The 26,630-nt window shown below is 43.6% G+C and overlaps 1 long non-coding RNA gene and 1 other non-coding gene across 7 annotated transcripts in view; both read right to left on the minus strand.

The window, feature by feature from the left end:
• Positions 1 to 26,630, minus strand: part of LOC119251654 (uncharacterized) — a 240,956-nt gene that overhangs the window by 178,747 nt on the left and 35,579 nt on the right. The window lies entirely within an intron of this gene.
• LOC119253654 (U1 spliceosomal RNA) lies at positions 26,114 to 26,283 on the minus strand. The gene has a single exon (XR_005127182.1). It is a non-coding gene; the product is annotated as a U1 spliceosomal RNA (small nuclear RNA).

The raw sequence follows: 26,630 nt of genomic DNA on the forward strand, positions 1-26,630 counted from the left end.
AGAGGGGTTTTTGTTTTCTGACATAATTATACAAAAATCCCAATTGTGGTACCACCTCAAAGTTCCGTCTTCATGTACCGTCTCCATGACCTCATCTTTCCATTTAATTCTCAACCCACTGAAATTTGGCTTCCATTTCCTCAGCTCCATGAAAACCATTTTCTATCAAGGTCATTATCAACCACCAAGTTGCCAAATTCCATCGATATAAAATTCTCCTTATTGTTCTAGACTTCTCAGCATTTTATATTCTTGACAAGTTCATGTCCTTATAATGGCAACCTTATAAAGTTGCAACCCCTGATCACGTGAATTTCCTTCTCCTGCCCACAGCTGTGTGGTTGTCTTTATCGGGGTTAAACAAAGTCAGTTTCCACTTGTGCCCCCAAGTTGGAGTTGACTTGTTGGTTCAAAACTTTCAGGCCTCTAGCCTCTCTGTTTTGTTCATATCTGCCCTATTTAATGGAGCATTTGTATGAGGCTAGAGGGAGACTTGATTCCTGAATTTTCTGGTGGATCAACAGCAAATATATAAGAAAGTCTTCATTCAATACTGAAATTATTTGAAAACTACAGACAAAAAGAAAACAAATTTTGTTGTTTTTTTTTTTTTTCCCTGTTGGACTACATGTGATCTCAAGTTAATCCTTATAAAGTTAGGAGGAAACCTATGGCCCTTTCTTTGGTGAGAATTCCAAGTGCACTTGAGTTGCTGATAGCTGTTCTTACCTAAGGCAGTTTATCTGTTTAAACATTATTCACAGCTCTGCAACTCTTCCAATTTCGTGTCAAGCCTCACCTGTCCTAGGAGTCAGAATCACCTAAGAGTGGACATTGTTACTTGGGCTTCTATGGAACCCCCAAGCTGGGTCTGGAGGCACTTTCAGGAACTCTTTTTGGCAATACAACGAAGATATTTTGGAGAAGCAGATGCTATTTTTCAACTGAAGAGGCTTTGATATCATGTCTAGAATAGAACTTTTTTGCAAGGGTAGCTCAGTGCAGCCACCAAGTCCACTAGAGACAAACACGGCCAAGTGATGGTAGCAGCTTAGCAGGAAAACACTATACATACACCCCGATGCGAAATGGAGCATCCTCTAAATTCAACAAATCTGCTTTACATCAATAGGGAATAAGTAGACAAGAGATAACAAGAGAAGAGACAACTTTTGTTTTTCAAGTAATGAATGGACATGGACCAAACGGTCCTTTTCAATTTTCTAGTCCTGCTTTTCCAGCTCCCTTTTCAAGTTCCTTTTAATTAACTAAACTTAAAGCCCATTTGAATCACCTAACGCTGAGCTAGTGCAGCTGCCCCGTGTAGAGAAAGACAAGTGTGAGGTCATCATATTCAGGGCAACCAATTTATTACCAGCCTAGGAGCTATTTGTTAACTTCCCAAAAGTTGTCTCCGGCTGCTCCCCGGCCACCGGAGGAGGGTCCCACATGGCGCGCAGACCTCTCCTGCCTCCCGCTGCTCCCCTCAGCAGTGTATTTCGTCAGTCTGCCTGTTCTGTTCCCCACTCTGGCTCTGGTGAATCCTCTCACCCTCCCGCATTTCTGACTGTACCCAGTGCTTGTATAAATAAATAAATAAATCTTAAAAAATAAATAAATAAAAATAAATAAAAGATGCCCAAAGATAAATGCACACAGTTGAAGGGGGCATTTATACTTGCCTTCTGCTCTTAATCTGGACCAGGAGGAATTTGTTTCAAGAAACGGTTTATACAGAAGGAAAATCAGACTACATATTCACCATGTTATTTCTTGTCAAACTCTTACTGAGGCAACTCATAAGCTAATGCATAATATACTTAATCCCTGTGCGAATGCAGCCGCTCCAAAGTGGTGTGCAGAGTCGGAGGATGGAAGGCAGTAGCTTAATTTTGTTGACATTGGACTTCAGCTCAGCCAGTGTCTTTGGATTGACAGACCACCTCATCGAACCTACCCACAGTTATTAAACTAATGGTTTCGATCATGGAATATAAAGTTTGTCTCTCTTTTCCTCTGTTTAGAAATATATTCTGGAAGTACAATGAAGCCTGTGAGCACTTGGTTTCTCTCTAAGTGATGCATGGAGGATGGATGAAGGGAAATTGAAACACTTTTCTGCTGTTACCTTTTCAACCCATTTGTTTACAATTTATCAACCGCTTATGGGTTACAAAGGAAATCCAGTACGATTTATTGCTTGTAAAGATGATGCAGAGAGTTTGAGAGAGAATCACTAATAAATAGATGGTGAAGTGCATTGTTAACACAGAGTGCTATTGAGATGCACAATAAGGAGTAAGTCGTCCCTTCAAGGTCACTCCTGGAAGAAGAGGCTAGAACTCTGGATGCCTTACTCTCCATCTAACACCCCCTGGCACATAATCTCTGAATAGAGTGTGTCTCTGACCCCACTTCAGACACCCAGAAGGGGTCCCCACTTATTTCTCCCCAATCATCATCTCAGCAAGGTTAACAAAATGAATAAGAAACAGACTTCTCAAGTTTTAATGGGCAAATGAATCAATCACCTTGGATCTTGTTAAAAGGAAAGTTGTGATTCGGTCCATCTGGGGTGGGGTCTGAGACCCCATATTTCTAATAAGGTCCCCTGTAGTCAGTGCTGTTTGTCTAAACTGCTGCTCCACATTAAAACTTGGAGAAAGGCACAGTACTTTTTGTCACGATGATTCCAATATGCTGGGACAGGCCATTTCCAAAGGAAGGTAAAGGGTTTTGGTTAGAGTTCAAGATACAATAGCAAAAGCATCCAGATAAGGGTAGGCTTGCCTAAAAGGCAAGTGGAGATGTAGGATTGGTGTGGGAAAGTAGGGCTGTAGATCATGTTTTGCAAACCATTCACTTAAATGTGACAGTGGATGCCTTGAGTGTAGAATATTCTGTAGGTAAATAGACTGACAGATAATTAGCTCAAATAGAAGGGGGTCTCCTACTTTCGGGTCTATGGCAAATTGTCATCATGGTTTGTGTAAAGCTGAATTTATTTTGCTTTCAAAATTAGCTATTTCATTTATTCATCCCTCCTATTCTCACCCTCCCTGCCACAAGCAAGTTTCTAATGTGTTTGAGGTATAGTCTTTTTTTTCAATTAATTAATTAACTTATTTACTTACTTATTTAAACAAGCATTGGGTACAGTCAGAAGCATGGGAGGGTGAGAGAATTCACCAGAGACAGAGCGGGGAGCAGAACAGGCAGACTGACGAAATACACTGCTGAGGGGAGCAGCGGGCACAGCAGGAGAGGTCTGCGCACCATGTGGGACCCTTGCCGGGGACTGGGGATGGAACCAGGGATCAAACCGGTGCTGCGAAGGCTGCGGGCAGCTTCACAGCCCAGTGCTCAACCGCAGCGCCCCTGGGGAGGCCCTTGAGGTACAGTCTTTTTTTTTAGTAAGTGTTCTTGCATTATGTATGTTATTTTGTGCTCATGTGTTTTTTTTATTGCTGTAGAGCTACAGAGTAAAGAGAAATAAACTTAATTATACAGCTTGTGGAATTTACACACATGGACATGCACCCCTATACAACCAACCCCTAAACCAAGGCTCTTATAGCTTTCAGCAGCTCTGTGCACATATTTTAATTTACATAAGTGACATTATACCATCATTAGTCTGTTTCTTACCTCATTCCACGGCACATATGCAAGGTTGACATATGCATCAGTGTTTACCTAGTTGCTTCCACCTACTCCAGAGTCTCACCTTGGTGCCTCTGCCACATTTTATTTAACACACCCAATGAAGGACATCTAGATCTCCTCCAACTCGCTTTATCACAAATAATACTAGAACAAACATATTATTCAGATTCTTTGTGGCCCCAGTGGAGATGTTTTCCCCTTGGGTGGACAATCAGGAGAGTGATTACACAGCCACATAATTATTTTCACCAAAAGTTGCCATTTTGCCTTCCAGAATGGCTGCAGCTATCTGCATGTACAAGCGCTCTTTTGTGACATCAAAGTTATGTTTCTTTTGAATATTCATTGGCGAAACTGGGCTCCTGGCAGCCAGGTTTCCTTTAGATTTTGCCTGTGAATGAGTTTTCATACACTGGATATTTTTTGAGCACCCACAATGTATGAGGTACTCATCTGGGGCAAAGACGATAGTTTCTCAACCCACGTGGAATTTATGTCCTAATAATGAAAGCATGAAGTGAGATCACTTAGGGAAACCATGCAGAGAGAGTAGGAAAGAAAGCAAGGACAAAATTTCCAGAAACAACAACAGGTTAAGGATTAGGGAGAAGAGGAACCTTGAAGGGAGATCAAGAAAGTTGTCCTTCGAGGTAAGGCGAGAATTGGGAGAAAGTGATGACACAGCAGCCAGGAGAGAAGCATTGCAAGGACAGTACCCTCTTCAGGGGGGATTTAGTTAAGGGGTGACTGGTCACCTAGAAGGCTTTGGCACACGACATTGCTGGAGAACTAGAGAACAATAGGAGAGTACATGCCTGGGTTCCACAGTCGTGTCCCTGGCAAGGTAACAGCATCCTTAGACCACACACATGACCTCACTCTCCTGAAAGCACTGGACCCGCCTTTTCTTCTCTGGGAGGTGCTTTGTTTTCTAAGAAACTCCTTCCTCCCTCAGGAAACCCTCCTGGTTCTACCATACTTCTAGACCAGAGCGTAAAGCTTGAATTCTGGTATAGCTACTGCTCATCGATGCAGGGTAAATTGTGCCATGTGTGCCAAAGAGTGGAACTGAGGTTGTATCCAAGAAGCTTGCACATCGATGGGCATTCAACGAAAGTATTCTGTAGCATTAAAGAAGAGGGATGAGTCGGGAATAAACGGAATTTCTTTTGGTGGTCTGAAAGTTGAAAAGATAGCTTCAAAGCTCCTATCACTGCTTTTATGCAGGAAATAATTGTTACTTTATTATTTATATATATATATATATTTTACATCATTGTTCATTTTTAAACAATGTTTGCTTTTTTGTCTCCCCCTCAAGTGTAGTCCCCACAGAATTTCCTTCCCAATTCACCCGTCACTCTATCTTTGTCTCACGATTGCTGTCATTCACACTCTTTATCATTGTACAGCCTGGACGTTGCTTTTTTCCATAAAACGCCTGATGCACGTGTTCGATCTTATATATTTTCATATTTTCACGGTTCTCCTCTTGGCCTCACGCCTGAATCACAGCAACAGCCTAAGGACAGACACTCGGCTGCACCTGCAGAATGTCACACTGCACAGCGCCCTCCACCCCCAGAACCACCAGCGCCTTCCTGCTGCCCAGGATGGATCCGGATCCTGAGTGCCTGATTCCCTGCCCTTCAGGACCTGCCCCCATGCTAGCCTGGAACTTGCTTCCCACTGCATCGCAAGCCTGAACCTCTGACCCACCAAGCTGGCCTGGTCCACCCTCCCCAGTTACACTGGGCTCTGTCTGTCCTCCCGTCCTGGTCTCTGTCACTTGACAGGTTTGCAGGCCTCTACCCACACCCCAGAGTCCATCAAGCCCCACATCCTCAACCTCCCAGTACTTTCCAAACTCCTAGGACTGAAATTTTCAAGCTTTCTGGTTTCAGGACCATTTCACATACTTAAAATTTATTAAGGTCCCCAAGGAGTTTTTGTTTTGCTGATTGTATCTATCAGTTTCATCATAATATAAACTGGAGAATATCTGAAATTATTTCTTAAATCATTTCATAAGAACTATCATATGTTATCATTTAAAGGCTGAGTTTAAGAAAAATAACTATGGTTTTCAAAATGGAAAAAAATGATGAGAACAGTGGCAATGCTGTATATTCTTGCAAATTCCTTTAAAGTCTGTCTTACTAGAAAACAGCTAGATTTTCATATCTGCTTCTACCTTCAGTCGGTCTTTATGATATGTTGTTTTGGCTAAAACATGAAGAAAATCCAGCCTTACAGAGACTGCATTAGGGAAAGAAAGGAGAATTTTATAGTCTTTTTAAATTATTGAGGACATTCCACTTTACTAACCCAAGCTAGGTTAGTAAAAAAAAAAAATCATTTTTTTAAAAGTTACTTGTAATGTGGAATCTGAAACTTTGTAGATCAACCTTTCACATTCTGTTGTATGAAAATTAATGGGTCTATTTTGCACTTTGTTTTGTTCTGTTGTTTGGTTGTTGTTGTTTTTTTAATTATGGTAACACTGGCTTACAACACACTGCATGTGAACCAGAGGCATAGGGTCCCAGCTCCTCAGATGCTGGCCCCATACCTTGCACTGTGAATGGGATATTTCTATACTCATAATTTTATAGCATCAATCATTGACCACTTGGGGAATATTGGTTCATGGAGTTATGTAGAACATCCTAATGGGACACATTTTATTAACAAATATATATATAAATATATTATATATAATATATAACAAATATATACAACAAATATATGCGTATTAATAAATATACATTGATTTTAATAAATATATCATTATTTATTTTATTATATATTATATCAATATATTGATATATTATATATTAATAACAAATATATATTAATATATTTATAAGTTAATATATCTTTCTATCTTTCTATCAATCAATCGATACATAGATATATTTATCTATCAATATCTATAGATATATTTATCTATATCTATATATATTATCGATATATAGATAATAGATAGATAGAGAGATAGATATTTTTAAATCCAGTATATTCAAATCACCAGTAATCTCTCCAGCAAAACACTCGAGTATTGAGAAACTGTCAAGCTCGTGGTGGTAAATACAAGTTTTCTAGAATTCTACTTTGTACATGAAAGCTCAAATTTTGTACTTGATAATAAAAATGTCAGTTGCTCTTCTTGAAGTGATCGGCACACTTTGTTCATTTCCATGAGAATGTCTGGCAAATACTCAAGTCTAAATAACCATGGTTTGTCTGTCAGTCACCCTGGTAGGCAGACACAACGCCCACCATGTGCCAAAGATATATTCACTTCCCACCCCCTGGAACCTGCAAATATCACCTTCTATGGCAAAAGATGAGATTAAATGAAGGATTTTGGATGAGAGGTTTGGAGTGGACTCTCCAGGTAGGCCCTAAACCCAATGACAAGTTCTTTATAAGAGAGAGGGAGATAGAGATTTGAGACAGAAGAAGACACAGAGGCACAAAGAGGAGGCTGTGTAAAATGGAGGTAGAGACTGAAGTGATGGGGCCAAAAGCCAAGGAGCACCAAGGGGCCGACACCTCCAGAAGCCAGAGGAGCAAGGACCAGCTTCTTCTCTGGAGCCTGCAGGAAGAGGGAGGCCCTGCCAGCAGCTTGATTTTGGCTCTCTGGCCTCTAGAATCATGAGAGAAAGAATGTACGTGGATCCAATCATTCAAGACCACTGTCCTTTGTACAGTATCCCTAGGAGTCAAATACAGTCATTCCTTGGTGTTCCATGAAAAATGCAGATCAAAAATTGAGATTTAACAAAAGCAGTGATTTGTCATGCTTGATCAAAGACACTCTTGACCAAAGCTGGCACATCCTATGCTATGATAGAGTGGCAGTAAAGACAGGGCCTTCATGGTGGCACAAGAGGTTAAGACACAGCCTGTGAAGCTATCCACAGCCTCTGCAGCATGTGTTCGATCCCTGGCCAGGGAGCTACCCACATGGCGCAGCAGACCTCTCCTGTCTCGCCCGCTGCTCCCCTCAGCAGTACTTCGGTCAATCTGCCTGTTCTGTTCACCACTCTGTCTCTGGTGAATCCTCTTAGCCCCCCTCACCTCTGGCCTGTACCCCAGCTCTTGTATGCATAGATAAATAAATCTTTAAAAATAATTTTTTTTAAAAAGGCAGCTGGACACTTTACAGTAGATTCCCTGCCTTGTCCAGGCACCAGAATGTGGGCTTTGCTCACTTTTGCCCCAACTGTGCAAATATCAACGCAGAAAATAAGACAAATAATATTCTTTTATTGAGGTACCATTGGTTTACATGAACTTTTAAATTTTATGAGTAAAACTTCTCCCGTCAACAAAGGTATATACCACACCACACCCTCCACCGCCCACCCCTATCCAGATGGCCCCCAACACCTGTTCCTCCTACCCTCATCCCCTGTCCCTCGGGGATATCCATTTTGTTGTCAGAGTCTAAGGGTTCGTCTTGTTAAATATTGTCTTTTCATTTGCTTCATTTCTTTATATTCCACATGTGAAAACACCCAGGGTTTGTCTTTCTCTTTCTGACTTAGACAAACAGCATTTTGATGAAAATTGTTTTGATCTCAAGGATCCTTTGAACAAGTCCTGCTCCCTGAGCAAGGCAGTATTGGGGAGAAAGCTGAAGCACACTCAGCAAGAGGCTATAAAATGTCAATGATAGGTTTATGGATGATCACTGTGCCCATCTTTAAATTTTTCTATTATTTTCTTAAATTTTGTAATGGAATTTATTTATGCATATGAGAACGAGGGTACAGGCCAGAGGTGTGGAGGGGCAAGAGGATCCACCGGAGACAGAATGGGGAGCAGAACAGACAGACTGACTGAAATACACTGCTGAGGGGAGCAGTGGCGAGACAGGAGAGGTCTGCTGTGCCATGTGGGTAGCTCCCTGGCCGGGGATCGAACTCGTGCTGTAGAGGCTGCGGACAGCTTCATAGCTGAATGAACTCCTTGCACCACCAGGGAGACCCTCTATCTATGTATCTATGTATCTATATATCTATCTATGAATCTATCTATCTGTCTGTCTGTCTGTCTGTCTGTCTGTCTGTATCTATCTATCTATAATTGTTAGCCCAGGCAGTGTGGCCCAGACTACAGGGTGAACTACTATCTGGCTCTGGGCTCCCTGACTGGCCTGTTACTTGTCCTGCCAGCCTCCTAACCGCTTGATCTGCAAACACCAGACAGCGGGAATCATTCAGACTCACCACACTCCTCCTTGTCTCCTCCTTTTTTCCTGAGTGACTCCCTAAGCCAGTGTCACCCCTCCCTCTCATTCCCTCCTCACCCTCCAGGACCTGTTTAAGTTAGCCTTGAAGCTCTTGCTCCAGCACTTCCTCGGCAGAGGAGCCCTCCCTGTCCCTGCAGACTGGCCCCAAGGCTTCTACTCCTGGAGCCAGATGAAAGAGCAGAGCAGCAAGCATCTGCCCTGGACACGAACAGACGTGGGAGGTAAGACCTCACTGGAGTAGTTAGACGGATGACGCCGGTTAACTCAGGTTTCCACAGGCGACTCACTAACAAGTGAGATATAAATTAATGACTGTCAAAGTACACAGTGATCCAGGGTGAATCATTCCCCACTGGCCTAACTCTCCCCAGTGTCTTCAGCCTGGACCTGAGAGGTCACTCCAAACACACACAGGACACTCAGAGACATTTGTGTGAAGGCACAGTTGGAACTTGGCAAAAATTTTGAAATGACTCAAGGAATGGCAGGACAGTATCTACCTGGAATAATTGGGTCATTTTTAATATATAAATCTAAAAGACTTCAACATGTTCCCCAAAAGTTGCCTGGATTCAAAAATGGCAATTCCAAAAATGTTAAACTACACTCAGTGTCTATTTTCAATCCCCGATTTTAAAGAACCAAAACAGGATCAGTCTTTATTAACAAGAATCCTTTTCCTTATATGCATATTATGTGTTAAATTATGCATTAAAGGAAGACCAGTTTCGGGGCCTCCCTGATGACGCAAGGGGTTAAGTCTCAGCACTATGAAGCTCTCTGCCACCAATGCAGCCTGAGTGCAATCCCTAGCCAGGGAGCTACCCACATGGCGCAGCAGACCTCTCCTGTCTCTCCCGCTGCTCCCCTCAGCAGTGTATTTCAGCAGATCTGCCTGTTCTGCTCCCCACTCTGTCTCTGGTGAATCCACTCACCCCCCACATCTCTGGCCTGCACCCCAGATCTTGTATGCATAAATAAATAAATCTTTTTTAAAAATTTATAAAAAGGAAAAACAGTTTAAAGAATGTCAAATTATTAGTCTGTCTGGGATACCCAGACCAGCCTTCTACTAGGTTCTTCTGACTTCACCCATTCTTTCTTCATAGTATGAGTTTATTAGAACTTAATGATTTGGACGTCCACCTCTCCAACTGACTACCATCTTCTTGAAGGTAGAGACCACCTGTTTCTCTGTCTGCCAGGGTCTAGCCCAGTGCCTGGTACATTGGACATGCTCAGTAATTGTCAAATAAGTAACTGCATGATAGTTGGTAAGGCCTTGGTGCAGTTAAAAACTCAGACATCCATTATGCAAACTCCACATATAGAACCTGCATTGATAACAGAGGCAGGGGTCCCAAGGAGAGAGCCCAGCTCCTCTGGTGATCCACTTAATCAAGCATTTGTTGAATGACAAACACCAGCAACTCGCCAGCCTCTGAGCTGAAAGCTTCAGGAATGCAGAACAAAAAAAGGTCCCTGCCCTTCTGGAGTGAATAATGCAAACTCTACAGACAGCCATGAAACAATTCGAGAAAGATTAAGCGTGTGGAGTTCCATAAAACAAAAGCTGGCAGAGGCCCTTCAGGGGACCCAGAATTTGAAAGTAGGATGCTACAGAAACCTGTTCCTTCCTTTATGGTGCAACAATTGAATGCAGACAATGGAAGCAGGGAATCTGAGGCCCAGATTTCCAAGGAAGCTAATAGGCCATGCAGTTTGTGACCAAAAAAAAGAAAATCAAGTTAACAAGTATGGAAGGAATTCTAAAAGGCATCTATATACAGTGTAGCCCAATGTTTACTCAAGAATTAAAAAAAAAATTTTTTTTAATTCTTTTCTGTGTGGCCCATGAAGCAATTATTTGTTTCTAGGTCCTAAGGTAAATTTACCAATTACCACACCCAGGAGAGATTCCTAGTAATAATCACCACCATTAACCAGCTTGTTTTACATTTTTCATCTAATTTAATTCTCATAACGTCTCCAAGCATTACAGCCCTTAGACTCGGAAACCTGACTCCCTGCTCCAGGCTCCCAGGAAGCCCCATGCTGCCACCTCCAGCCCCACCCACAGAGCGAGAATCCAAAGTCAGGGCCACCCAGTGCTGCACCCAGCGCACCTAGCCTGGCTGTCAGCCGTAGCTGCCCTGCTTAACTTGAATTCCAGATAAAAAGTGAGTCATTTTTTAATCATTTGTTCCATATTTATTGTATGTGTGTCTCAAAATAGAGAATCTCTATCCAACTTTCATGACTGAGCCAAGTGCCACCCCCAACACGCTTCCTCCCTCACCGCCCTCAGGTAGAAGTGGTAGAAGGTGTCACCTGTGCACCCCTGTACTCACCTGTGCTTCCCACCACGGTCCTCCCCTATCCCACAGGGCAGGGCAGTCACGTGACAGGGCTCACAGTCCCCCCCCAGAGGAAAGGCTTCCCGCCACAGGCCCTGAGCAGGAGCTGCTCCACCAAGCGGCTGAGCCACACTGAGCTTCCTCACATGAGGGGTCAGGCCAAGTCAGGGTGAGGACTGCATGGAAACACCATGACCACCTCTGCACAATTCCCTCATCTCTCACAGTCACACATCCTCACTCATACTCACACACTCACACTCACAACCTTCACACTCATACTCACTGCCACACCCTCATACTCTCACACACAACTCTCACAATTGCTCTTACAACCTGTCTCACACTCGCTCACACTCTAACACCTCTCACTCACACTCACACTCTTATACACCAATTATTCCATTCTCACATGCACACTCACACATACACTCTCTCACTAACAGACACACATTCTCAGATTCATGCACTCACACTCTTACACACTCATGCATACACTCACACTCACCCACAAACTCACACACACATGTGCAGGATGGCCTTTCACAGCCATCATAGAGGAGAGTGAGACACGCCATGTGTCTGTTTTTGTTCCTTCTTCCCCATCATTCCGAAGGATGAAATCAGTTCTCATTGGGGACCTTCTATTCCACACAAATCTGTCTCATTTTTCTCCTTGAAACTACATCAAACATCAAAATATTTAAAGCAACAAGAATCTGAAAAGAGATATTAGTTACAAATCAGCCAGAAAAAGACCAAGGACTTCCAGTAGGCCAGGCCACACTTCCTGCCCTTCACAAAACATGCAAATAGGCAGAAGGGCATTTCAAGAAACTTCACTCATTGTTATTCGAATAAATGGCAAGTGCAAAAAATGTAAAAGACAGATTCTGTTATCAGTGCATTCAACAGGCACTCTTGTGTGCCCAGGGAAGTGCAAGCCAGAACAATGTCTCTGGGGAGAAGCTTCTCCATGCATATCCAGAGCCTTGCAAACATCCACATTTTCTGACCTGACCACTCTATAAAAATGTCTCTTGGGACACATCAGGTAAGCACTGGAGGCTTCTCTCTAATGTGCTGTGTTAAGAAGAAAATAAAAATATGAAACCAAAAAAAGTGCATTGGATTCCAAAACGGCCGAATAAAATTGAGAGCATGCATGGAATGAAACTCATTATAGACATTTGAAATCGAATTTTCAAGAGTATTGCTCACTTAAAATGTGTTTGTGTTAATTGGGCTAGGCTAGGCTTTGTGGCAGTCACAACTTTAAAATCTCAGTAGCTTCACCCAAAGAAGATGCTCTTTCTGCTCACATTCCACATCCAAATGCAATAAGGCAGGCAGGACCGGGGAGACTGTCTCCATTCCAGCCTCCAGGGACCCAAATTCCCAGAGGAACTCATGGTCCTCTCTGTGGGGAAAGAGACTAGTAACCAGTCTGCACAGGAATTAAGCTTCAGCCCCAAAATGACACAACTCTCATTTTTCTGGCAGTTGACTGGCCAAAACCAATCGTATAGCTTCAGTTATCTGCAAGATGGGTGAAAGCACATGGCAGAAGTGAGCCAGGCAGAGGATGGCACTGCAAGGTTCTACTTACACCTATGGCTTGGCACCTCTCTCCTTAAGTTTGCAACATGTCACTTTGTTTTGATGAAAAAGCTACATCAGAATCTGTTTTCATAACCAAAAGAAACTCAAAGAGGACTTTCTTGTTTATGATGCCAGGCAAAAAGTGAAAATAACATTAGCGTTGGTTTTGCAACAGTCCTTCCGGGGGGGGGGGCACACCCCTAGCAGTGGCACCACCAAGCTCTCTGCCCAGGAGTTGCTTTACACAGCTGTGTGTTATCCTGTCATTTCTGCTTTTACTACACATTAGTGTTATTGAGGTTTTTTGAGTTATTTGGTAGGATTTGTTCAGTAATTTGCTTGGCTCAGGGAGTGATAAGAAGTTTCTCCATACTATAAACCAGCTGTACACTAATAACAACCCCCCAAAAAGCAATCTAAAAATGGCAGAGACAAAAAACAAAAACACCGCTTCAGTGACATCATTATTTACAAACCCTTCAAAGAAGACCTAATACCTGTCCTCCTTGAGAAATAGGTAACCCTGTACAGTGTTTGCGAGAATAAATAGTGCAATCACTGTGGATAACAGTATGGATAGTTCTCAAAATATTAATAGAAATTCCATATGATCCAGCTATTCCAATTGTGAGTATCAAAGAAAACAGAATCACTAATTTGAAAATACAAATTAGTGTATTCCCTTTTTATGTTCATTGCTGCGTTATTCACAATTGCCAAGATTTGGGTTGTGAAGAAAACCCAATCCCGATGGAGGGAGGAGTGGCTAAAGATGTGGTGTGTGTGCAAAATAGAATACTACTTAGCTATTAAAAAAGAACAAAAAGAGAAGGAGGAAGAAGTGTTGCCATTTGTTTTGTTTTGTTTTTTTAAAGACCCATCTATATATGCATACAAGAGCTGGGGTACAGGCCAGGGGTGGAGGGTGAGAGGATTCACCAGAGACAGAGTGGGGAGCAGAACAGGCAGATTGACTGAAAGACACTGCTGAAGGGAGCAGCGGGCAAGACAGGAGAGGTCTGCTGCGCCATGTGGGTAACTCCCTGACTGGGGATCGAACTCATGCTGCAGTGGTTGGCGATAGCTTGATAGCACTGTCTTTAACCCTTGTGCCACCAGGGAAGCTCCCCTTCACCCAACTTTAAAGAAATATTAAAATACTCTCATGTTTGTATTAATAAGTAAAGTCTATAATTATTCAGAATCTGGGTATTACTGATGGTTCTTATTTTCATCTTGAAGCTATTCAATTTTCTACATAGAAGACATTAATTTTTACAATAAGGGGGAAACAAGTTTTAAGTTTCAGTATAATAAGTGTATTTTATTTTCTTGCCTTCAAAAAACATTTTTCTTCCTCCTGGTTCAGCAAAATCCTCCTAAGTCTCAGCTACATCTGTAAAAAGGGAATAATGTTACTTGCCCTTTTTCTACCACAAGTGAACTAACGGGGAATAACCAACAAATGTTCATTTAAAGACATCTGCATCTGGGGGTAGACGTAGTCATTAGACAATTTCACTGTGATGCTTTCCTCAGAACTGGCTATTAAATTATGTCACACTCCATGGAAGATTGGCTATTTACCCAACTCATCGACAAGGAATCCCCAAGGAAATAGGAACCTTACCAAACAGTGCAAACTGACAGGCAAAAATAGCTCAGAATATTGATTTTCACGTGAATGGATTTTATTTCTTGGTTATCTAGCAAATCAAGTTTTTTGTTGATACCCACGCGTCTTCCTGGAGAACTTGGGCTCCAGAAGCTTCTCTGAATCTTTATCGCTCACATCGTCTGTATGAGGCAAGAATCCAAGATCACTTACCACTTTATTTCAAGAAGTCACTTCCAGGGTCAGTTTCATTTCCCTGAAGGCAGGGACCCTCTAGACTTCTCTCACTTCTCTTTCTTCTTTCAATCTAGCTCGCCCCTACAGGATAAAGACTTGTCTGCTTCTCCTGAATCCTTCAGGGGTGTGATCCTGCTCCCATCCTTACAACACACCTGAGACAATGTCCTTACACTCACACCAGTCACCCAAAGTCTGTGGGATGACAGACAAAACCCACTGAAAAAGCAACACAGATTAGAAATGGGAGCAGAATTGGGCCTCCCTGATGGTGCAAGGGGTTACCTCTCAGCACTATGAAGCTACCAGCAGCCACTGCTTCATGAGTTCGATCCCCAGCCAGGGAGCTACCCACATGGCACAGCAGACCTCTCCTGTCTTGCCCGCTGCTCCCCTCAGCAGTGTGGTTCAGTCGATCTGCCTGTTCTGCCCCCCACTCTGTCTCTGGTCAATCCTCTCACCCCTACACCTCTGGCCTGCACCCCAGCTCCTGTTAGCATAAATAAAATAAATCTTAAAAAAGAAAGGGGAGCTGTATAGATCCTGACCCCCAGGAACTAAATTGAGAGGCTTATATTTTTTAAAAAAAATCACCTGCTATACCTATTCAAAGAGGACTGTTTTATAAGCCTATCAACGCACCAACTTTCAGAGAAGAAAGAAAAGAAAACGTGACTGAGAGAAATCCCAATGCATCAGAGACAGATGGAATGCTTGCATTTGGGTCTTTTTGATTTTTCCTATGCCCCAGTAGCCAAAGGTCTCCATCGACGTAAGGAGAAATTAATTAGTGGCAGCACGATCACTGCTGCATCGTTTAACTAATTGCTGATATGATGGACAGGGAGAGGAGGAAAGAGAGGGGCTATCACAAAGCAGATGAAGTTTTAATTAATGGAAGCTTCAGATGACACTTCTTCTGGAACCAACCAAGAATGACCTCATGGCAGGTAACTGATGGATGCCACGTTCACTGTACTGCAGCCATAACTGCTTTTTCCATATGCTTCTCGAACTGGAGGAACTGAGGCAGGTGGGGGGGGTGCAGTTCGAGAGGGGTAACTAAGGTGATAGAGACATTCTGTGAACCTCATCATATACCATCTCTGCAGACCCAGGACAGAGCCTGGACGGCCTAGCTGGAGAGACAGGCATTTACTAAAGCATTCACGTTGGCCTCAGCTTGGGCAAATTTGTGCATTTTGACCCAGGAACCACAATCCCACATTTCAAATGATTACTAGCCCCTTTTGACTTCTTAGCTGCAAGTCTGAGATTTAATCATAACATTTGGCTCCGTGATTTATGGGTTCCATAAATCACCTCGCATTTTTCCTCCAGTGGTGTCTGTCACGATGCTAAGAGACCAGAGCAACCGGCATCTCAGGACGAGATGGAGCAACACCGCTTATAAAAGCTATTTTGGAGGGAACAGCCCCTTGGGAGCTGAAGGAAAGAGTCCACAGTCCCTTCTTCACCTGGGGGTGGGTGGTAGCTGCCATTGTTTCCTCCACGATCATCTCTTCCTTCCAACTCTCCCAACCAAACGCCAGCACCAACCATCACCTCCTGCCTGGGCAGCAACATAGAGCACCACTTACAAAATCAACTTCACTCTGCTTTTGCCCAGCATGAATTATGACTCTCCAAAGAGAAGAGGAAGCATGGTGAAAGGAAACATTGATTTATTTTGCCTCTGGCACTGTATGGGTTGGGAAAATCATGAAGAAGACATTCCAGGGTCACTAAATAAATTGATCAAGGGTGCATCCTGAGCCCTCGGTAGCCCTCCACCAGCTATTACTCAGCACCCAGGCCCTCCCTTACACCACCTCGTTGCCTTTGCTACTGGTCTACATTACACCAATAACTAAATTCTGGACTCTGCAACTATTAGTTTCATTGGCTCTTTAATAATCCAGATCATTTGCATGCTGTGTTAGTCTCCTAGCGCTGACAAAACAGACTGAAGCAGACTGGGTCGCTTGAACAACAGAGATTATTGTCGCACAGCTCTGGAGGCTGGAAGTCAGAGATGAAGGTGGGGACAGAGTTGGTTTCTTCTGAGAAGCCCTCCTTGGCTTCTCTCTGTACCTGGCTCGATCCTGATCTCTTCTTATAAAGATGCAGTTGTATGGGACTAGGCCCCAACTTGCTGATGTCTTTTTACCTTAATTATTTCCTTGAAGGCCCTATCTCAAGTGCCCTCACATCCTGAGTCCTGGAGGTCAGAACTTCAGCACATGAATCTGGAGGGTGACACGATTCAGCCCATGGCAGGTGATTGTCGCCCAGCGTGGTCAAGGCCAACAAACACACACATTTTACATTTTTCTGCGAATTGCTCAGAAATTATTCCTGTTATGGAAGAAGCAAGCAGGGGTTAAGGAGGAACTCGGTTTCTTGGGAGACTCCTTGGAGCAAACCAATCTCTTCCAATAATTGTTCCATTTTACAGGTGCCTCCCCTTACTCGGGGATTTGCCCAACCTTTTTCTGCAGATGTAGGAGGAAGGAACATCTTCAATGCAGTGGAAGGAAGACCTGGGGCCTCCTCTGGTTTCCGTGTGTCCTGCCTGAATCTGTTAGTATGCAAGCAAGAGGCACCCAGGAACCCCAAACTTATGGGGTGTATTTTCCAAAATGGGGTCCTACTATCTACCACAAAAAGACAACAGAAGCATAGTCTTAGTATACTCAGTATGCTAGATATTTAATAGAATTAGTGTGCATAGAGAGAGAGGAGAGAGAGGGTAGTTTTAATAAGAACTTTCCCAGCAGGGAACCACAGGAAGGAGTTAAAGAGGCCAGGTAAACCTGGGACATAAGGACGAAATCTAGGACAAAGGTAAGATCAAAATAACAGGTGCTGGGCCTCCCTGGTGGCCCAAGGGGTTAAGACACAGCCTATGAAGCTATCCGTAACCACTGTAGCATGAGTTCGATGCCCGGCCAGGAAGCTACCCACACGGCACAGCAGACCTCTCCTGTCTCGCCCGCTGCTCCCCTCAGCAGTGTATTTCAGTCAGTCTGCCTGTTCTGCTCCCCACTCTGTCTCTGGTGTATCCTCTCACCCCCCACACACACACCTCTGGCCTGTACCCCAGTTCTTGTATGCATAAATAAATAAATCTTAAAAAATAATAATAATAACAGGTGCCACTGTCTCCTCCAAGTTTCCTTCCCAGCATCTCCAGAGTGGAAGTCAAGCCACAGAAGGCCGAGAGCAGGCCCTCCTACCTTCGAGAGTCACTCAGCTCCACCCCTCCATCCTAGCAGCACACCAGGGCCTGTAGGCCAAGGCAGCTGCATGTAAGAGCGGGTGGAGAAAATGATCCTTTTCACAGCACTGTGGGGCTCCTCCCCTTACACCGAGCTGCCTCTGTAAGAAGTCCAGGCATGTGGAACTCTGTTGACCTTGCTGAAGTGCCCAAGGCCGGTGTGATTCAGTGTCTGTTCTCACAACAGGGATGCCTCAGGGTCATTCTCCCAAGTATCCTGGCTTTCATCTGCTGACCATGTCCCTCCTCAGCTCTCACTGTCCCCACAAATGCCCCCTGGTCTGGCTACAGCTTCTTTTTGATGCTCAAGTCCAGTCTTCCTCTTCAGGAAACTTTGCCCTTTACCGTCATGACCTCCCCCAGCAAGGTCATTGAACCAACCCCTCGCCATCACACGTCCCACTGAGGGGCAGGATCACAGAGCCAGCGCAAAGGCTGCTCTGAGGAACATGTCACATGCCCCTCTCCTCCCTGAGGAGCCGCCCCCCTCAGCCTGCCACGCCACCCAGGTGACCCTCTGTTGAGCTCTCAACATGGAGTGGGGATCCAGCCCCCTGTTCGTTGATTTCCCCTCAGATTATTTGGGATAGGTTTATTTTTCACTTCACATATCCCCACACACCTTCACCAAGAGGCTAAAACTCCAAGGAAGAAACTAGAACATCCCTAATATACTCATTCCTGTTCCTCCCCAACCCTATTCTTTCTCTCTCACCCTCCCTCAGCTCTACTTCCCGGAACGGGAAGGATTTTCTATTTCCAGCATTAGAGGAACTTTTCTTATGTCCTATTTTTTCTTTTATATATCATGGCTCAAATAATAACATGTTATTTCAGGTCTCTAAGGTTTACTTCTGATGCACAGAGAGAAGCTTCTTGGAATTTGGGAAACACATTTCTCTCTCAACAAAGTGTGGATCTGAAGCCTGTCACTTTTCACATAACAATTCTAACAATAAACTCAAAGCTAAGCCGAGACTCCTCATTCCAGGCAATGCCCCCACCCTCCTTGGTTGACAAATTCATTACAGGACAAATTGATAGCAAGAAATGAAAATGCACGGATATGTCAAGATTATGGCTCCTGTTGCACTAGCAACTATGAAGCAAATGTTCTAGCATGTCTACCGTGATGAGCTGATTTGTTAAAGGCATTTATTGACCTGGTTAATACAGCATTATTGTCCTTGGTGGGTTGGCAACTGAGGAGACAATGGACAACCCCCTCAAAAAGGGCTCATGAAAACTTCACAGGCAAGGGACTTTCTCTGGTCCATAGTCCTGTCATCCAAAAAGAGAGGGCAACAAGAGCAACCATTGTTGGGCCTCCCTGGTGGTGCAAGGGGTTGAGATGTAGCACTGTGAAGCTATTCACAGCCACTGCAGCATCCCCAGCCAGGAAGGGAACCCACAGCCCCTGCAGCATGAGTTCGATCCCTGGCCAGGGAGCAGCCCACAAGGCCCAGCAGACCTCTCCTGTCCCACCCGCTGCTCCTCTCAGCATTATGTTTCAGTGGATCTGCCTGTTCTGCTCCCCATTCTGTCTCTGGTGAATCCTCTCACCCCCAACACCTCTGGACTGTAGCCCAGCTCTTGTATGCATAAATAAATTAGTCTTTAAAAAAAAAAAAAAGAGCAACCATTGTCTTCCCAGGGACACCAAGATAGCTACCACTCTGGCTTTATTTGTATCACTTTGAGACCAGTAAGGGCTATAAAATTAGACAGAAGAAAACCCTCAGAAATTATCCACTACAGAATTGAATTGACTGGATCCCTGATAACTACATTAAACCAAAACCTGACTTAGGGACAATAAACACGGGTTGACGCGAGAGTCAGGCTGCTTGGCTTCACATCTGAAACTCCCTCTTCCTGCCTCTGTCACTCAAGCAAGTCACTAAACCTCTATTATCTGTTTTCTCATCTGTGAAATCAGGGTTATTGTGAAGCTATAAGAGTTAATATATGTAGGGTGCGAGAACAATGCCTGACACGTTGTAGACTCCAGTAAATACGACTCTGGGGTTGTAGGGAAATGGTTACTATAAATAATATTAATGACCAAAATGGATTGAGTGCTTATGACATGTCAAGCAATGATTCCTTACATGCAAAACGATCTAAAAATTATTATAAGAAAAAATTGAAAACCTTTTGTCTATCCCTTCCTACCTCTCTCTCCACCTCTCACTTCTACTAGTAAAATTCTGATTTAGTTCGTTTGGCTTTTCCCATGTCCTCAGTTAATGCATTTTAATCCACAGATGGGGGTAAGGGATACCATAAGCTTGAGAGACAAGGAGGTTTATATTTGAAATGGAGAGAACTCCTTGCAGGGGAAAAAAAAAAAAAATGTATTACTCCAAGAAAGCATGGCAAGGCAAGCATGAAAAGTTTTAGCTGACAGTCGAGAGTGAAATAAAGATTTTCAAGTTCAGCTTCTCCCTGTTGAAGTGAAAGGTAGATAAGTTGAAGGCAGAGAACTGTTTTTTATTTGTGGATGTATATACCCCTCTTGGAATTGTCTTAAACTACAGTAAACACTAGTATTGCTTTTGATTAAGCTTCTGTATTACGTTGATTTTTCTTTGAAAGTGATTCTAAGCTAAGACAGGACCACATGGGAACCCAGCTTTATGCAGGCTATACACACATTCTTTCATTTTATTCCCAGAGTTATCCCATCGTTGGGTACTTTTATAATCCTTTATTTAAAGAAAAAACCGAAGCTTAAAGACATAACTTGCCCACTGTCATGTAGAAAGCACCAGAGCTTGACTTAGAATCTAAGAAGTTTGACCTCAGAGCCTAAAGACTGACCAATGAGCCATCCTAATCAATTAATCAATTATCCTATTAGCCTGCATTAAATTGCTTCCTTCTGAGATTGTTGTCTAAGGAAATGAATGCCAGGTTTCTTCCCAGTGCATAAAAAATGTCTCCTTTTAATTAAAAAACAAAAATCAAAAAGAAAGTGTATGAGTGTGTTTACCTTTTAATTGAATTAAATATTCATTGTTTAAAATTCAAAAGGTGCAAATAATATAAAGCAAAGTCTCCCTCCTAACCTTGTTCCCCCAGCCATCTGTTTTTCCTTCCCAGAGGCAAACAATGTTATCAGCTTCTGTTGCATGTTTTTTGATAAAAGCATTACAAGCAAACACATTTTCTCTCTTTCTTTTTTAATGATATCACAACATATTCAATGTTGCACATTTTGTTTCTATTTATTGATATATCTTGGAATTCATTCCATATTTGTATATGTGGCTATCCTCATGTTCCTTTAATCCTCATGTTCTTCTACAGCTAAAAATAATCCATTAAGATTCACTACCCATTAACAGGTTTTCTAGTTGTTGGACAATTAGAATATTTCTAAATTTGGTCTATTTTAAACTTAAATTGCATACATAATATCATTTGGCATGTTATAAAATCTAAAGGGGTTGGGGGGATAGAATTGCTGGGTCAAAAACTACACACGTGTATTTTCATAGATATTCCCAGCACAGTGGATTATTAAACTTTCTGGTCTTTGCCCATCTGATAGATGAAAATGGAAAATCCATTTCTTCTCTTGCCTCAGGTCACTTGAGTTTAAACTATAACTTGCTGCCCACAAACTCCTTCATTCATTCATTTAATCGCGAGGCATTTCTCACATACAAGGCTCCAACCCAGTCACCCCGTCTCCTATAAAGCAAAACTCCCCTCACCAAATCCTATGTGGCTCAAGAATTCTCCCAGATGGCTGGGCTTTGAATAACTGCTGATATCTTCATTATAAAACAAGAGAAAGTGTTGGGGTTTTGGAGGCACAAATAAATAATATTCTTGTCCCAGTTCTGTCCCCCAAACCCTCCCACCTTACTCAGCTTCAAGTTGAGACCAATCAAGAGACAGTCACAGGAGTCAAAGTTGGAGATGGAAATATATGCTTTACGTTGGATAAAGCCAAGTTGGGGGCCTCCCTGGTGGTGCAAGGGGTTAAGACGCAACCTATGAAGCTATGTGCAGCCACTGCAGCACAAAATCGAACTCTAGCCAGGGGGTTACCCACATGGCGCAGCAGACCTCTCCTGACTCGCCCGCTGCTCCCCCAGCAGTGTTTTCGTCAGTCTGCCTGTTCTGCTCCCCACTCTGTCTCTGGTGAGTCCTCTCACCCCTACCTCTGCACCTCTGGCTTATACCCCAGCTCTTGTATGCATAAATAAATAAATCTAAAAAAAAAAAAATTCCCCTCCTTTAAGGCTGCCGGAAAATCTGGATGAGAGGGGATAAGGATGACCACTTAGCGGAGAGCCTCAGCTCCGTCCTGCATCCTTCCCTGTAAGAAGTTTCTCCTCCTTTGCCACAAAATGAAGGGTGAGAGCAGACAGTGTCAGTGGGAACACCTTCCCACCAAACTGCAAAGGCTCTGATTTACAAACATCAGCAGGGGGTCTTCCTGGTGCCACAAGGGGTTGAGCACCACACTATGAAGCAATTCAAAGCCCTGAAGCATGAGTTCGATCCCCGGCCCACCAGGAAGCAACCCACATGGCAGAGCAGACCTCTCCTGTCTCACCCGCTGCTCCCCTCAGCAGTGCATTTCTTTGTCAGTCTGCCTGTTCTGTTTCCCGCTCTGTCTCTGGTGAGTCCTGTCACCCCCATGTCTCTGGCCTGTACCCCAGCTCTTGTATGCATAAATAAACAAATCTTTACAAACATCAGCAGGACACCTTGTACCCTTGTTTATGGAGTCTCCACCATTAAGCTCGCTCTCTCTGGGCAGGGCCAGCCAGCATACTTCCCAGCCACACCATCTGCTCCAGCCAAGCCAGGCGCCCTTCCTGCTCATCTTTCATTAGCCACCAGATCTCAGAACAAGCTAGTCTATGAGCCTGGAGTATCCTTGGTCTTTGGATTTCTGCAAACCCACACCAGTCCATTTCTAAGCATGAACTCAACACCTGGCTCATACCTGCTGTCCTTTGACTACACACTTGGTCTATGTTAACTTTTATTTTTTACACAAAGTATGTTGTCACCATTATTTAGAGAAATATACAGACTTTTCTGGATAATCAAAGCTCTGCATCTAAGTATCAATATTTAATTCATTCAATGGGCAACATTTATTGAACACTGACTTATTAAGTACCCAGTACTATGCTACATGATAGAGATTTTAGATAAACGAAGGTAAACAAAGAGAAGCCTCTACAACATAGGCTGAGAAACAAGTCTGGTCTGAGTCTTCTTTGAAGGATGAAAACATTACATCTCAGCTACTCCCGCTGCCTTATTTGATAGATGTGGCTAAAGCTAATTATCGTCTCTCCAGCCTTCTTAAATAGAGAGGAATGAACAAAATCTGAAACATTTGTGTTGACTTGGGAGCATACTCGGAACCCTGTTTTAAAAGAAAACCTTTTCTGGGGCCTCCCTGTTGGCGCAAGGGGTTAAGACTCAACCTATGAAGCTGTCTAGAGCCACTGCAGCACCAGTTTGATCCCCTGCCAGGGAGCTACCCACATGGCACAGCAGACCTCTCCTGTCTCGCCTGCTGCTCCCCTCAGCAGTGGATTTCAGTCAGTCTGCCTGTTCTGCTCCCCACTCTGTTTCTGGTGAATCCTCTCAAACCCCCCACACCTCTGACCTGTACCCCAGTTCTTGTATGCATAAATAAATAAATCTTTATAAATAAATACATAAATAAATGAATAACTTTTCTGATTAAAAAAAAAATTTGTTCCTTGTGAAAAATTGAAATTTTCTTTTTTCTAATTACCATGATCATGTGATCCAAGAAGCATCCACTACAAACATATTTAAGTCTCTCTCTCTCTCTCTCTAGACTTTTATCCAATCCACTTTTAAGGAGTTTTGCCCTAGTAAAAATGTACTATGCTGAACATAAACATTCATAGCTTGCTCTCCTACAAGTCAACATTATGGAATAGACAATCTTCCTGTAAACACCTTTTGCTGAAAAAAGTTTTGGGGTAAACTGAGACTTCTCTCCTCCTATTCACCTCCACCTTCCTCCACACACAGCCCTGTAACAGGAGAAATCCTGGGTCCTCAAGGTCTCCCCATTTCTCTGCTCCCTCCCACTCCCAATGCCAGAGAGCAGAGCTCATCCCTCCTCTGCTGTGACCACAGGAACCTGGGGGAGCTGAAAACTGGTGGACATTTCACAGATGCTGGAGGCTGTGACATTTGAGGGACTCAGGAATGAATTAAAGGACAGAGGCCTCCTTGTTTCTAGAATGAGGAGTTGCAAGTCCCAGGCAATTGGGTGTAGCAGCAGGAGGTTCTAACACTGAGACAGAAAACAAATAAAAAGTAGTGGCTAGAGATGGGGTGCCTCCATGTAGGATACCCTCTGACTGGTGGGGTGTCCATTCTCCTTCAGGGAGGCATGTTGCAAAGTGTCAGCAGCCTCTTGGAGACTACACTGTACAAGCTGAGTCCGACACCTCTCTGAGGGCTTCAGCCGAGTGCAGAAGACTGTGAAAGGTGCACAGTTTCCATCTTCTCCATTTGCAGAGGATTCTGGGGGCAAACCTGACAGACAGAACAGGGATGATTCATGTGGGTTATATTTCTAAATGGCTATAGGGTTACTGCCCGTGATCAGGGAAGGGAAGCTTATCAGCACATTGTGTCACCCTTTGCACCCCAGCAAGATACGGGCTGCTTGTAGACATGGGAAGGGTCCTGGCCCCCACATAAAATGACCCCAGAATGTCTACGTGGCCACGTGATGTTAATATATGTTAGACAAGTTTAATGTTAGGTTCTTACTCTTGTCAGTTTGTAATGTCTAGTTCAGGAGACAGCCCATCACCATGACTCTAATCTGGTTGGTTCTGGAGAAGCTAGCTAGAATATATTCAAAATGAGAAGAAATGAATTTGGGGTAAAGAAAGCAGAATGCATGAACTGGGAAATCATAATTGTTTCTTAAAACATCAAATGCGTCTGCTTACTGGCCTCCAATTTTTTCTGGGCAGCTGATCTGGCTGAAGAAGTAGCCACCCAGGGGCCTCCCTGGTGGTGCAAGGGGTTAAGATGCAGCACTATGAAGCTATCACCAACCACTACAGCCTGAGTTCAATCCCCAGCCAGGGAGCTACCCACACGGCGCGGCAGGCCTCTCCAGCCTCGCCTGCTGCTCCCCTGAGCAGTGGATTTCAGTAGATCCGCCTGTTCTGCTCCCCACTCTGTTTTGGTGAATCCCCACACCTCTGGCCTACAGTCCAGTTCTTGTATGCATAAATAAATCTTAAAAAAAAATAAAGAAGTGGACACCAGAGAAACCAATTTTTCCCACATCTTGATAGGTGTGGTGGGTGCTAAGTTCATAGAGGCTTACAGGTATCTCGCCTAAAAGGGATAGGTTCAAAGTCCAAAGTCCCCCTAGGAGTACCTTGAGAGCAGGTGCCAAACCTTCATGTGCTTCGTGTGGCATTGTGAAGACAAATTTTCCACACCCAAAGTTCCTTGTAAATGTTGAGAACCATATTTAACACTCCTGTGGCCAGGGACAGTCATGACACTTAAGTGACAAGGCCTTCCTATCCATGCCAGGCCTGGGGTTCTGCTCCAGGACATCAAGTAAGAGCTTTCCCCAGGAAAAATATTCCAGAAGAGGACTGTTACTTTCCCCAAGGAGGGCACCAAGTGGAGAGCTGAGAGCACGCTCAACTACCCTGGGAATCTGAAAACAATTTTTTTAATCATTCTGTGGAGGAAGCAGCCCAGAGCTAGAACAGGTTCCCTGAGCATCCTTGAGAGACCTGGGCCAGAGAGAGAGCTGGTTCTCCAAACTTCCTGATGCAATCTGAGGACATTTCCCAGAAGACATATTTCTCACTTATTACTCTAAGAAAAATAAATTAAAAGTTTAGGAAAACAACCCCCAAACCTCAAGCTAATTGACTTCAGAAACAAATGACAGATCCAGCTCTGATCACTGAGCTCTGCATCCAGCAAAGAGCAGAGCTGGGGTGACCTGGATGCCAGCAGCGGCCAAGTGTCCTTTTGGTACCATGCCCTCTGCTTTGGCTTTCTTTTTTTTAACTTTCTTTGTTTTTAAACAGGGGAGAGTTCAGTCCCCCCGCACCACAAAGTATGCAACAGAGCTTCCCATGTTTGGGGAAATCACAGGAGTCAGCATATCCAGAGCTCAATGGATAAGCCTCGTCCTGGCTTTGTGATCTACTGATCCATCTGTGTGATCACAGTAGCTCCCTTGCCAGGTATTTTTTTACCCTTCATTAAAGATCCCTTCTTCCTCTTATAACAGAGTCCTTCATAGAAACTCTAATTATGTATTTAAATAACAGCACAGAATCCAATCTCTGTTGTGAATCGCCTCAGTGTGCTACAGAAGACCCAAAACTCTATAATAAAACAACTTCACATTGAACTCATTTGGGTTCACTTTGATCTGAAGCAAAACCTATCACTTGACACATTTGGGGAGAGAGATTGGTTGATTTGGAAGGAAACAGTTAAAAAATGAAACAAAAAATAGGGGATTGCCAGACCCCAAAAGAAGCACAGGTGTTATGGTGTCGTGACAAAGATCATATATGGGACCACTGCCGTGCA

Source organism: Talpa occidentalis, unplaced genomic scaffold, assembly GCF_014898055.3.
Source record: "Talpa occidentalis isolate TD23 unplaced genomic scaffold, MPIMG_talOcc4v2.1 talOcc4.2, whole genome shotgun sequence".
Lineage (NCBI taxonomy): Eukaryota > Metazoa > Chordata > Mammalia > Eulipotyphla > Talpidae > Talpa > Talpa occidentalis.